This window comes from Chamaea fasciata, unplaced genomic scaffold (assembly GCF_029207755.1).
Source record: "Chamaea fasciata isolate MVZ Bird 193981 ecotype frontalis unplaced genomic scaffold, bChaFas1.0.hap1 SCAF_23, whole genome shotgun sequence".
In the NCBI taxonomy this organism is placed as follows: domain Eukaryota; kingdom Metazoa; phylum Chordata; class Aves; order Passeriformes; family Sylviidae; genus Chamaea; species Chamaea fasciata.
Window position 1 is genome coordinate 6,990,380 of NW_027094108.1, and position 12,288 is coordinate 7,002,667.

At 54.9% G+C, this 12,288-nt stretch overlaps 1 protein-coding gene across 2 annotated transcripts in view; it reads left to right on the forward strand.

The window, feature by feature from the left end:
* FBXO42 (F-box protein 42) overlaps nucleotides 1-12,288 on the forward strand; it is a 46,393-nt gene that overhangs the window by 27,211 nt on the left and 6,894 nt on the right. The gene's annotated exons all lie outside the window — the stretch shown is intronic.

The following is a 12,288-nucleotide window of genomic DNA, read 5'->3' on the forward strand; positions in this document are numbered from 1 at the left end:
CAGCACGAGAGAGTTGGTGCCTGGCTCTTCTGGAGAGCTTTTGGTGGGATTGGAAGCTCTGGAAAGGAGGGTGGCAGGCAGCAGGATCTCTCTTTTCACAAGGTGCCTCCCAGCACTTCTCCCCCGAGCTCTTCTGGCCATTGTGGAGCTGCTCCCACCCCTTCCCATCCCACACAGGATCTGCTGGAGCAGGAGCAGGATAATTACCAGCCTCATGTGTGGGACGCTGCAGTGCTGTCCCAGGGTAGGTGGTCCCTGGCAGGCAGAGGCCTTTTCCATGTGTTAGGGATGCTTTCCTTGCCCTCACTTGCACAATTAGCCTGGGCAGTTGTTGGAATTTGAGCCCATCTGTGCTCAGGGGATCCTGCTAGAGGACTGGAGGTGGTTTGTGCTGGAATCTGTTTATCTAGCTGTGAGGCCCCACTCCTGTGAGTCCAGCTGGAGCACACTGGTTTCAGTAGTGAGAGTTCCCTGGTGCTCCCCAAAAATGGGCTGAACAGCCAAGAAAGAAACCAAACCCTGTTTGAAACAGAGAGTCCAAGGACTTTCAGTACCTGGAGGGGCTCCAAGAATGCTGGAAGATGGACTTTGGACAAGGGCCTGGAATGCCAGAGGGCAGGGTCAAATGGGATATTGAGAAGGAATTGTTCCCTGTGAGGGGGATGAGGCTCTGGCACAGACTGGAAGTGTCCAAGGCCAGGCTGCACAGGGCTTGGAGCACCCTGGGACAGTGGAAGGTGTCCCTGCCCATGGCGGGGCTGGGACTGGATGGGCTGTAAGGTCCCGTCCAACCCAAACCATTCCATGATTCTATTACTTCGTGCAATGGGAGCTGCAGGGGCTTGTGGTGAGGCCTTTGCTGATGCCTGGACTTGGCTGAGCCAGGATTCATCCCTGGATCTGTGGCCCTGCTGGCAAGGAAGGCTTTTCCTCTTCCCATGCAGGTCTGAAGCTCTCCTGGTGAGCTCGCGCCCATCCCTGTGCAAGCGGAGCTGCCAGAGAAGCCCCAGGGGCGCTGACACCATCTGAGCCTCCTGTCCACGACATCCTGCAGGGATAACTCACCGGCAGGATTGGGAGTGTGTCCCCAGGCAGTGTCCTGCTGCCCTGCCTGGCTGTGTCTCTGCAGGCTTTGTCCCTCCCTGGGTTCCTTGGCTCCAGTTCCTCAGTCCTGCTCTCGGCCAGAACCATACCAGAAAATGCCTTTTTGAATTAGGGAGGAAAAGGCCAGAAGCTTTGCTCCGTCAGGGATTCGGGGCACAGAGGTGAAAACCTTTTCCCTTTAAAACTGAGCCTGTTGTGTTTATAAAGTCAGGAGTGGTGCTGGAATGACCAGGGCTTTGCAGGGAGAGGAATTCCCACTGAAGTCCTGTAGGATCTGCACATCCTCATCTTGGGGCTGTTTTTATCATCCCCCTTCTGCTCCCACCTTCCCGCAGCTGCCTGGGGAGGCAGGAGGGCCGGGATGGGCCCCGTCCCTCCCTGTTCCTGTGTGTTTTCCCAATGCCAGGCCGGGATATCCCTCTCTGATCCCACAGGAGTTCGGGAACCCCGAGGCTCCGCTTTTCCTGTTGCTGCTGCCCTGGGCCACCCTTGCCCCGGCACGGACACCTCCCCCGGACTTCTCTCCTGGTGTTTCTGTCCCTGCGGTCACACCGGGGAGATGGGAAAACTTTGCATCTTAGGATTTCGGGATCTAAGCAGGCTTGGAGGCCGAACTCCTTCGTGTGAGACTTTGATCCTCTCTGTCCTCGCGGTGTCGGGCCGTGGCTGATCCTCCCTCCTCCTCCAGCCTGGGAATGAGCGGAGTTCTGCACCCTGGAGTTTGTGCTCAAACCTCCTGGGTGGCCTCAGCAGGACGCAGTAAAACCCCTCCGCCAGCGGTTCCCCTTGGCTCAGCTCTTCCCCCAGCCCCTCCGTGCCGGAGTGGGAGGATCAGGTTTCCCTTTGTGACTGTGGGGAAGGTGCCTTTGATGGTGTTGTGTCAACAAAAGCAACAGCCCGAAGGAGGCAGGAGAGACTCGGGAGAGACTCCTGGTGTCAGATGTGGTCCTGGCGGAGAAACCGTCGCTCGTGGAGCAGAGAGGTTTGGCCTTGACAAAGCTGTGCAAAAACCTTGCCCCGAGCTAAAAAGCCCAGCCTTGTTTTCATCTCCCCCTTCTAGAAAACAGCGGCGAGTTTTCAAAACAATTTTCCGAACAGTTGGTGGAGTTTCACGGTGCTAGTCCTGCTCCGGAGTGAATTCCTTGCTTGGGATCTCCTCAGCTCTGGGAGCTTTGTGGAGCTGAAGGAGACACAGGGAAGGACTGAGGGGTCCCAAGGAGGGGAGGTGGTGCTGGATCCTGTGGGATCCCACGGGATCCAGCCCTGCACAGCCACAAACCAGAGCAGCACCGGCACTCAGGGAGTGAATCCCAATGGGACAGGAGCAGGGCTGTCCAAGGGCTCAGGGGGAATCTGAGGGATAGACAGAGGTGTGGGAATAGTGGGAAGCTCCTCTTGTGTGGAGTTAAACCCTCTGTGAGTGCAGATTGTGCAGCTCGTTCAGTTCAGGGTCATGTTTTGCATCAGCTCCTTCCAGTCCTGGGCCCCTCAACTCAGGAAGGACCTGGAGGGGTTGGAGTGTGTCCAGGGAAGGGAATGGAGCTGGGAAGGGGCTGGAGCCCCAGGAGCAGCTGAGGGGACTGGGAAAGAGGCTCAGCCTGGAGAAAAGGAGGCTCAGGGGGGACCTTGTAGCTCTGCACAACTCCCTGACAGGAGGGAACAGCCAGGGGGGTCGGGCTCTGCTCCCAGGGAACAGGGACAGGAGGAGAGGGAACGGCCTCAGGCTGGGCCAGAGGAGGCTCAGACTGGACACCAGGTGGAATTTCTGCATGGAAAGGCTGGTCAGGATTTGGCAGGGGCTGCCCAGAGAGGTTTGGTGTCCCCATCCCTGGAGGTGTCTAAGGAATGCCTGGACATGGCACTCACTGGGCTGGGTGACAAGGAGGACGTTGGTCACAGGTTGGACTCGATGGTCCTGGGGGACTTTTGCAATGTCAAGGGTTTTCTGCAGAGCAGTAACTGGGGTGCTCTGCCCTGACCCCAAACTGCAGCTCTGTTCCCTTTGCAGTCACTTCTCTCACAGGGATCCCGGGCACAGCCTTGCTTTGGGCATTAAAACCCCCCAAAATCCTGACCTGACCAAGACTGGCTGTAAAATTCCCTTTGCGTCCCCCTGTGCCTCTGACCTCACTGTGGTGCCCCACGTCCCCATCCGATTGAAGGCAAAACTCCGTTTTATTAAAAACCCAGGATCACCTTGAGCTCACTGCAGCCACGTGGTCGCTGTTGGCCTCTGGGGAGCCCAGAGGATCCAGGAGCTGATTCCTGGCACGGAATAACCTCTCTAATTATGCTGTGAATGTATGTGCCTGAGCCTCCAAAGTGGAGCAGGTTAATGGGGTGGATGGAAGTCCCTCGTGCTGTGAGCAGTCTTGGTAAGCCTGGAAGAGAGGAAAGCATATTCCAGCTCTTTTCCTGATCTGGATGGTTTTTTTCCTCGTTCCCCTTTGAGTGTGGTTGCAGTAGGGCCTGTTCCTGCCTCTGCAGAGCTGAAACATTCCATGTTATCCTCCAAAAATCCATGGCTTTCCCACCACCATCCAAAGGCTCCTGGAGTCCTCAAGCTCAGAGTGACTTGACCCCTTTGGAAGCTCAGCTTTAGTCCTGAGAGCCTCCTGCCTGGAGCTTCCTTATCCTGCACCTGATTTCTTCCTTATCACACATCCAATTTCCTTCTGATCACACACCTAAATTCTTCCTTACACACACTTCATTTCTTCCTTATCCCACCCCTCACTTCTGCCCTTCCGGAGCAAAACCAGGACTTTCCAGGCTTTGTCCCATGCTACCCTTTGGGGCAGAGGCTGTCTTAGCACAGGTTGCTTGGAATTGCTTTCTGCAGTTAAAATATATTGATTTTTTTCCTCCTTTTTTGGGCTCCCAGTTTTACAAGGAGGTGAGTGACCGCTAACGTCAAGCCTGTGACAGACAAACTCTCTGGTAATATCCCTGGATATAGAGTTTGGACTTCATTCCTGCCCTTGCAGAGGGTGGACTGGCAGCTCCGAGGTGGAAGCAGGGCTGTTGCCAGTCCCTAGATCCGTCTGACGTTTCTTTGTTCCTCTCTTTGCCTGCTGGTTTTGCAAAACATCTCCAGTGGAATTTGTGGTGTTCAATATGAAATATCTCAAGGGCAAGAGATGAAAAATCAACCCAAATGAAGTGAAGGCTTTTTTTTTTTTTTTTTTTTTTTTGTCAGCTGCCGCCTGGTTGGGAAGGCGCTGCTGGTTTCCAGGAGATTAAGCCATGGGTTTAGGTTTACAGCAAACACCTCCCCTCCCTTTGATTTGCCAGGCTCTGTCCTCCTCCAGCTCGTGGCATTGCTGCCTGTGTTTAACCTCTGGAAGGTTTTTGTTGTCTGGATCCAAACCACATTCCACTGGCATCCATCCTTGGATGGCCACCCTGCCATCCCAGGGACACGCAGGTACAAAACACACGCTTATACTGAGTGTGTGGTGAACTATTTGCAAGGATTTATCCCACAGGTGCCTTCGCTGAACCAGCCAGGAAAAGCCAACAGATCCATCTCTGGGATCCCTCCCCTGCCTGGGAATCTGCTCCTCACAAACAAAGGCACCTGCCTGGAGAGCCTGGTGGGTGAAGGGCTTTCCTGCTGAAGCGCTGTCAGTGGAATGGGAGATGGGTGACGATCACCACCACCAGGGGAAAACATTCCTGCGCCTCCCGTTCCTGAATCCCACATCTGAAATGGCCTTGCTTCCCACATCCCTCCCTCCCCACCCCCCGACCCTACCTGGCTGCATCCTGCCCCACCCTCCAGCTGGCAGTGGCTTATCCTTATCAATGCTGTGTTCCCAGCGTTTTTCCAGCGGCTCCCGATATCCGCCAAGGTCACGGAGTCACTCCATGACTCCTTTCCGCTCTCGGAGCTGCAGGGGAGGGGGCAGAGTCAGTTCAGCAATTACAGTGAGGTGTGCCTGGGCCTCGGCCGCTGCCTCCCAGGAATGCGGTGCTGGAGGCAGCCAGGAATGGCTTTGAAGAAGCCGTGAATTACCTGCCCAGGGAGGTGGGAATGTGCCCAGGACCGGGGGCTAGCTCAGTCGGGTGAGCTGCCACGGGGCTGGCAGAGGGGTTTTAACCCGGCAGGCCAAAGCACTTCCCCTCTCCCATTCCCTGCTGTCCGTGGACAGGATGCAGGACTTGGAAGTTCAGCCAGTTTTTATCCGTGGGCAAAACATGGGGGGGAAAACATTCCCTGCTGTGGGAAATGGGCTCCTCAGAGCAGGCCTCAGCTGCCTTGGTAAGCAGGGCAGGGAGGCAGCGTCCGACTGTAGCACTCCCTCCGGGAATGATCCCTCACCCTGCGGATGCCCTCCTGCCCTGCCCTGCCCTGCCCTGGACAGCTCAGCCTGACATGGCAGGAGTCCTGTGGGAAGGGAATAGAGGGAAAAGCTGAGGAGGCTGGGAGAGGAGGAGCTTGAAGGGAAGTGGGTGCTTGAGTGGGGATCTGGTTTCCCTCTTCCCTCAGTTCCTCTGCTTTCCCTCTTTCCTCAGTTCCTCTGGTTTCCCTCTTCCCTCAGTACAGGTTTGGGCTCTCACCTTGTTCTACTGGGACACCTTCCACTATCCCAGGCTGCGTCAAGCCCTGTCCAGCCTGGCCTTGGACACTTCAAGGGTTGAGTAGGAATCCCTCCTAGTAGTACTACCAGGTACTAGTACTAGTAGTAGTAGTACCTGGTACTCCCTCCTCCACCTTGGGAAGCCAACATTTGGGGAACAATTTGCATTTTAATGATCCCGAAATGCAGGTCTGTCATCCCTTTAACCTAGACAGAAGTTGGGCTGGATTTTCCAAGTGGTTTTTTTTTTTTTTTCTATCAGGATTTTTTTTTCTTTTTCCTGACATTCGATTTCTCAGCCCTGCAGAGAATTTAATTTCTTGCTCGTCCGAGTTTGGTTGGAGCTGAGGAATTTGGCCAACTGTGGCTCAGACAAAGCATCTCCAATTTATTTCCTTTTCAGGAAAAAGGCTCAAAACCCCGGAGCCACGCACGGGGTTGTTGGTACTGGTGGTGTCTCATCTCATGAAATGTGCTGCACCCCAGAGGGAGCCGATCCCTCCTTCCCGAGGCATGGGAGGCACCCAGGGGTGCACCCTGGACGGTTTCCCTGGACACAAATTCCCTGGTCATTTCACACCCAATTTTTCCATTTCCCTGGGTCTCTGCCAGCGCCTTCTCTCCTGGGCAGGTCCATTGTGGGGTCAGTGGGATAAAACTCCACCATCCCATGGCTGCACTGTCAGCTGGGAAGGAAAGGTCGTCCTAGGAATTTCGGGCAGGCTGTGCTGACATCTATCGGCAAGAGCTCCTTCCAAGGCAGCCCAGCCTTTGCCTCGAGGACTCTCTCCACCAGGATTACGTGTGTAACACTCGGGATTGAGCAGGCAGCATTCCCGGGGCAGTTTAATCTGTACCCAGCACGATGTGCCTTCCGAGCCTCTCCACATCCTGGCGCTCCATCGCCTGATTTTAATCCTTCCCCAAAGCATCTGCTGTAAAACTCTCAAAGAATGGGGCAGGCACGCGGAAGGACGGAGCGCTCGTTCGTGCTTGTCTGCAGTCCAAATGTGGATTTTGGTTCCTGACATCAAATATTCAGGGAGTTTGGTGTTCAGGGCTAGAATTACCGGAATGAGGGAGAAAAGTGCTTCCCTGGCATGGAGGGAGCAAAGTTCAGGAACCGATGGGTTGAAAACGGGAGTGAAGGGGGAGACAGCAAGGAGGGGAGTGCCAAGAGTTGGACGGAATTTCCCTTCCTGTGCTGGGAAGATGCTGGGGTTTCAGTAAGTAACTGTTGTCCTTGCAGCAGATATTGGGAGTAGCAAAGCCCTGGCTCTTCCCAGGCTATTTGCACTTCCTCCCTCTGACTGCATCCAGAAGGGTTGTGGATTCCTCATCCTCAAAAGTGTCCAAAGCCAGGCTGGGTGGGGCTTGGAGCAACTTGGTCCAGTGGAAGGTGTCCCTGCCCATGGCAGGGGTGGAATGGGATGAGCTTTAAGGTCCCTTCCATCCCAAATCGCTCTGGGATTCTCTGGCTGTGCCCACAGGGTGCTCTTTAGAGGATAGTTGAGGTTTGGAGCCCCGTGGTAGCTGTAACCTCACCAAATTACACAGCAGCCATTTCCTGGAACACCACTCATTTTGGGATTCTCTAACGTCGCGGCAGCTGCCGCCACCTCCCTCGCACCGCGGGGAACAATCCGGGAGCAGAAAGTGCGGAGCTCAGCAGGGCTGGGACACAGCCCCGCTATCCCACCCCGAGCTCCTCCCTGCCCTGCAATTACCCCCTCCTCAGGGCTGGGGAGCCTGAGCCAGCAATTCCCATCTCTTCCCTCACCTCCTGCAGGGAACACAAGCAGCGGGAGCTGCTCAGCCCCTTCCGGCAACGCTGAGCTCTTTGGTTGCACCGGGGCTGACCTGGGGAGCTGTCAGGCTGTTAAATCACTGGAGAAGTTTGCCGGGCAGTGTCACTTCAGGAAGAATAAAAACATGAGCATGGAGGCAGGGAGATGGTGGGGATTCCGCCCACGGAGAGAGCGAACAGCGGCTTCTGCAAGAGCAGCACCTCGTGCGTGCGGGGCCAAATCTGCCTTTCCCAAAGGACGATTGCGAAGGGTCACCTCACCCTGCGGAGCACCCGGCACCTCGGGGCAACGCTGCTGGGGAGAAGGGGCAGGGTGTATCCCAATAAAGCCTCTCCTGCCGTGGAGCTGCGGGAGTTGCGGCAGGAATTGTGGCGATGATCCCCATTCGGAGCTGTTGGGAGATAAGAGGCCGAGCCCGCGGCGTTCTGGCGCGGTTATCTCGGCACTGTTTGCTCAACTGCTGCATGAGGACATTTTTGCCAGGCATTAGCACAGAGTGACTCAGTAAATCCAGTTGCACAGGGTTCAGAGGGCACTGCCTCTTCTTTGCCAGGGCTTTATTGGAGTGGCAGCACCTCACAAATGCCGGGGTTAAAAAAATACCCACGGGCACCTTGCAACAGCATGGAGGTGACTGATCCTCCCCAGGGCTTCTGCCTCCGCCTCCCAGAGATTGCGAGAGACCAAAGCTTCGCTTCCACGCCGGGGTTTGACTGGGCTTGTACCACAGTCCCAGATCACTGCAGGGTGGAAATCCCACACTGAGAGGGCAGTGGGAATTCTGTGTGTCAGCATCGGGGGGTTGCTAAAGTGTCCCCCGAAATTGCAAATAAACTCGGGATATTGCCCCCCCCCCTTCCTTTCTTCCCGAGAGGTTATTTGTGCCCACAGAGGTTTTGTCTCACTGCTGAGGAGACAAATCAGATCTTGTTCAGTTTTTCCTTAAAACTCCTGCAAGGCTGAATTCCTGTCTGACTCCCAGCATGGAATTTGGGGTTTTTCTAGAAGGGAACACTAAATTGCCTGTGGTTTTGGTAAGAGAAAATGATACTTCTGTGGCTTCTAAAGGCTCTAAGGTTTGGGCAGGCCTGGTCAGAACTGGTCTAGAACATGTTTGTAATCCCAGTGCTCTGTTTTAGATGTTTTGGGATTAAAAACAGGTGAATGTCAAATGCTGGATCCGTGGCAGCTGAGCAGAGTCCTCAGTGTTGGGTTTAACTTTGGGAATGAGCGGGTGTGCAACAGGGATGTCTGCTTTTCCCAGAGGAGTGCTCCTTTGGCATCTCCCAAATTCAGTGCTAGTAGTGCTGGGATTGCTGGAATGTTCATCCTCCTCTGGCCTCTGGACTGCTGCTCACCAACTTGTCCTCTTCCCTTTGGGAAACCTGACAGGGATCTGGATGAATCTGCTGACTGCTGTGGAAAAATCCTGGCTGGCCTGGGAAGCAGAGGGATTTGTTGTTTTTTCCTTCTCCGATTTTGCTTCCTGTTGAAGGGGAAAAATTTGGGGATGTCACGCTGTCACACAAGTTTGGGATGGAACTCTGTGAGGTGGGATGTAGTCGGGGCCATCCCTCGGCTGGGGTGGATGAGGGTTCCAGGCTGGAAACTGGGATTTGAAAATCCAGTCCAGCCTAAAAGCCAGACTGAAAACCAGCCCCTGGATGTGTCTCTGCTGTTGCCTGAGCGTGGAAACACAAAACTCGTGGTGGGCAGGGTTGGATCCAATTTGGAACAACCCAGTGTGCAAAACAGGCACCATCCTGCCTTGGTCAGAAGTGTCCAAGGCCAGGCTGGACGGGGCTCGGAGCACCCCGGAATAGTGGAAGGTGTCCCTGACCATGACAGGGAGTGGAATGGGATGAGCTTTAAGGTCCCTTCCAGCCAAAATCATTCCAGGCTTCTTGTGAAAGGACAGCCCCGAGCCCTTCCCAGGGATGGTTTCCTGTACCTCTGGAGTTCAGATTGCTGGTGGCTTTTGAAGCTGGGAGCTTGAATTCCTTTGCAACTTGAAATCCATGGGGTGCTGGAGCAGCTCCCTTTAATTCCTCAGCTTTGAGACTGGACACATGGCTTTGGTTACCCGGGGTTCCGTGGAAATCGATCGGCTGCGATGGTGGCAGTTGGCTCCCTGCAGGATCCACCAGATCCGGCAGAAACAGCTCCTGGCTGCAGCCCTCACCTCATTCTCCTGCAGAATCAAAGCTCCTCGGTACTGATCCCCCTGGCACAACTCTTTCCATGTGTTCCCTTCCCCCCAGGCCAGTGCAGACCCTCTGCCCCACTCCAGCCCCTCCTGTAGAATATTCCCCCAACCGCATCGACCTGGGCCAATCCTTCCACCTGGGCAATCCCAGAAGTTAACCACAGGGCAACCGTTTCTGTTCCCCACTCCAGCTGTTTTTTGGAATCTCTCAGGGCTGCCCCTTCCAGAGGTAGAAGGCTGGTCTGGCACTCTGTGTCCCACGTGCCCTTGAAGCCAGGCTTTTCCTTTGTTACCGTTAATCTGTGTGTGTACAGCTCCTGTGGCTTTACAGGGCTGGATGACTGGGCTTTAAAAACTGCTTATAAGGGCAGATCCAACTCAGATAAAACACCCAGAGCTTGTATCGGGAGCGATCAGAGGCTGGCATTTCTTTTCCAAACATCTGTGGAAGCCGGAGATCTTTGGCTGGTTGGTTTTTGGCTTTGCGAGCCAGGAAAATCCATCAGCTGGGAAAAAAATAGCTCAGCCCAGCTTTTAGCTCCTCATCCCAGGCGAAAGAACAGCGTCAGCTGGGCAGGGATGGGGCCCGGTGCCCTTAGGTGGAGTGGATTGTACTACACCCTCAGCCTGCTGGAACCTTTATCCCCAGGAGGGATAACCTGGATGTTGGGCTGGATGGTGTTAGGGAAGGATCACCTGGATGTTGGGCTGGGTGGTGTTAGTGGGCTGGGGAGCTCAGGATCACAGCCGGTTCCCCACTGGGACCAGTGGGAACCAGTGCAATTCATTGACTGGTTCTGATGGCTCCTCAGCCTGATCCATAGGCAATCCCAGAGAGGATCCTGTGTGTTCCTGGGAGTCTTTGAAAGGCCGCTCCCGCCTCCCACATCCTCCAGAGGGCTCGGACTTTGAGCAGGTCCTGGCTGCGTCCCTTTGATGTCCCTCTGTTCCAGGCTGCTCTGCATGCCTGAGTGCTGAGGTCACAGAGCTGCCGGTGCCTTCCCCATTCCAGCAGCTCCCTCGGGATGTTCCTGCCCTTCCCGAGGACCCAGCACCCAGCAGTTCTCCCCCGCTTCAGGGATAAAGAGCATTAATTCTCCAGATTTCCATGCATTCCTGCTCCATCACAAGATCCTGGACATGCTTGTGGTGCATCTCATTTGTTGAGAGCATCCACAGATATCCTGGTTTTGCTGTTGGAAGAGGCTTTGAGAGGCCAGCACTTCTCTGACATGCAAAATGCAGAGTTTTCCTGCATTACAGAATGAAACTCAGCTCCTTTGCATTCATACAATGTCCAATAACAGGCAAAGCTTCCTGAAGAACCGGGGCTGGCCTCTGCCCTGGGCTGTTTGCAGGGCACTGACTCACTTGGGAACTGTCTCTGTGGATGAGGCCAGGGTTGACCTTCAGGTTACAGCAGTGGGAGGGTGACTTTCCTCACTGCTCCATCCCAGACCTTTCTGAGCAAGGTGCCAATGTTTTTCCATCCTGGAATGACTCTAGCTGCCCCTTTTTGTTTAAAAATAACCCAGTTTAACCCCAGCACCTTGCGGCATCCCAGAATCACCCGGCTGGGATTCACCAGCTCGGGTGCAAATGTTTTATTGTGGTGCCAGGCCTAGGAGAAAAACTTTCTGCACTGCCAGGGAATTATTTAGGCTGGAAACCTGCTGGTGTGGGTTAATGAACTACACACATGGAACAAGCCAGGAAGACTGGAATTTGGGAACAAGGAGTAACCAAACACGACCCTCACGGCATCTCGTCCTCACCTTGGTACAGCTCTGGCCACACGTTACCCTGCATGAATTGCTTCTGCAGAGCTTTTTTCCCGTTTTTCCCTCATCTCCATGAGGCTTAGGGCAGCAGAATGCTTTGTCCCTGGGGAGGGGCTCAGGGACACTGTGACCATCTTTGCATCAGGCCAGGGGCTGCTTTTTGCTGGGCTCTTCCCTCTCAGCACCTGGAACCCGTCGCAACGGAATTGCTTCCCTCAGCTGCAACATCCTAAAATAGCTGCTCTGGTTTCTTTTAAAAATAGTCTGTTCTGGGTGTCATTCCCTGCTAAAACTGTGCCTCTGAGTCCTGCTGGGACAGGAGAGGGGACGGAGGCCAGGTCAGAGCATCGGCTGTTTCAGAGAGGTGGCGCTGCCGCCGTGGCCACGTGTGAGCCGTGCCCTTGAGCTGCCCCGCTCCCAGAGCTGGCCGTGGAGGGGAGTGTGGGGCTGGGATGGGGATTCCAGGATTAATTGGAAAGAGTGGCTGTGGAGGTGGAGGAATGTGCCGGGTGCTGGTGACCGCTGTGGGAAGGAGGATGCTCGGAGTCAGCCGGGCTGGAGAGGCTTTAGCTGTTCCTGGGAAGCAGCTCAGCACCTCACACATCAGCGGGGTGGTGACACAGCACCTCTGGCTCCAGGGGCAGGCAGGGATTGGGATTTTGCAGCGGATCGTGGCTGATTTTCCAACATAAATTCCAAGGGATCGAATCCTTTGATCGTTGCTCTTGCCAACAGGTTTCTTGCATTGAGGCTGCTCCTGCTTCAAGCGGGTTAAGAACCATAAAATTCCAGAATGGTTTGGGTTG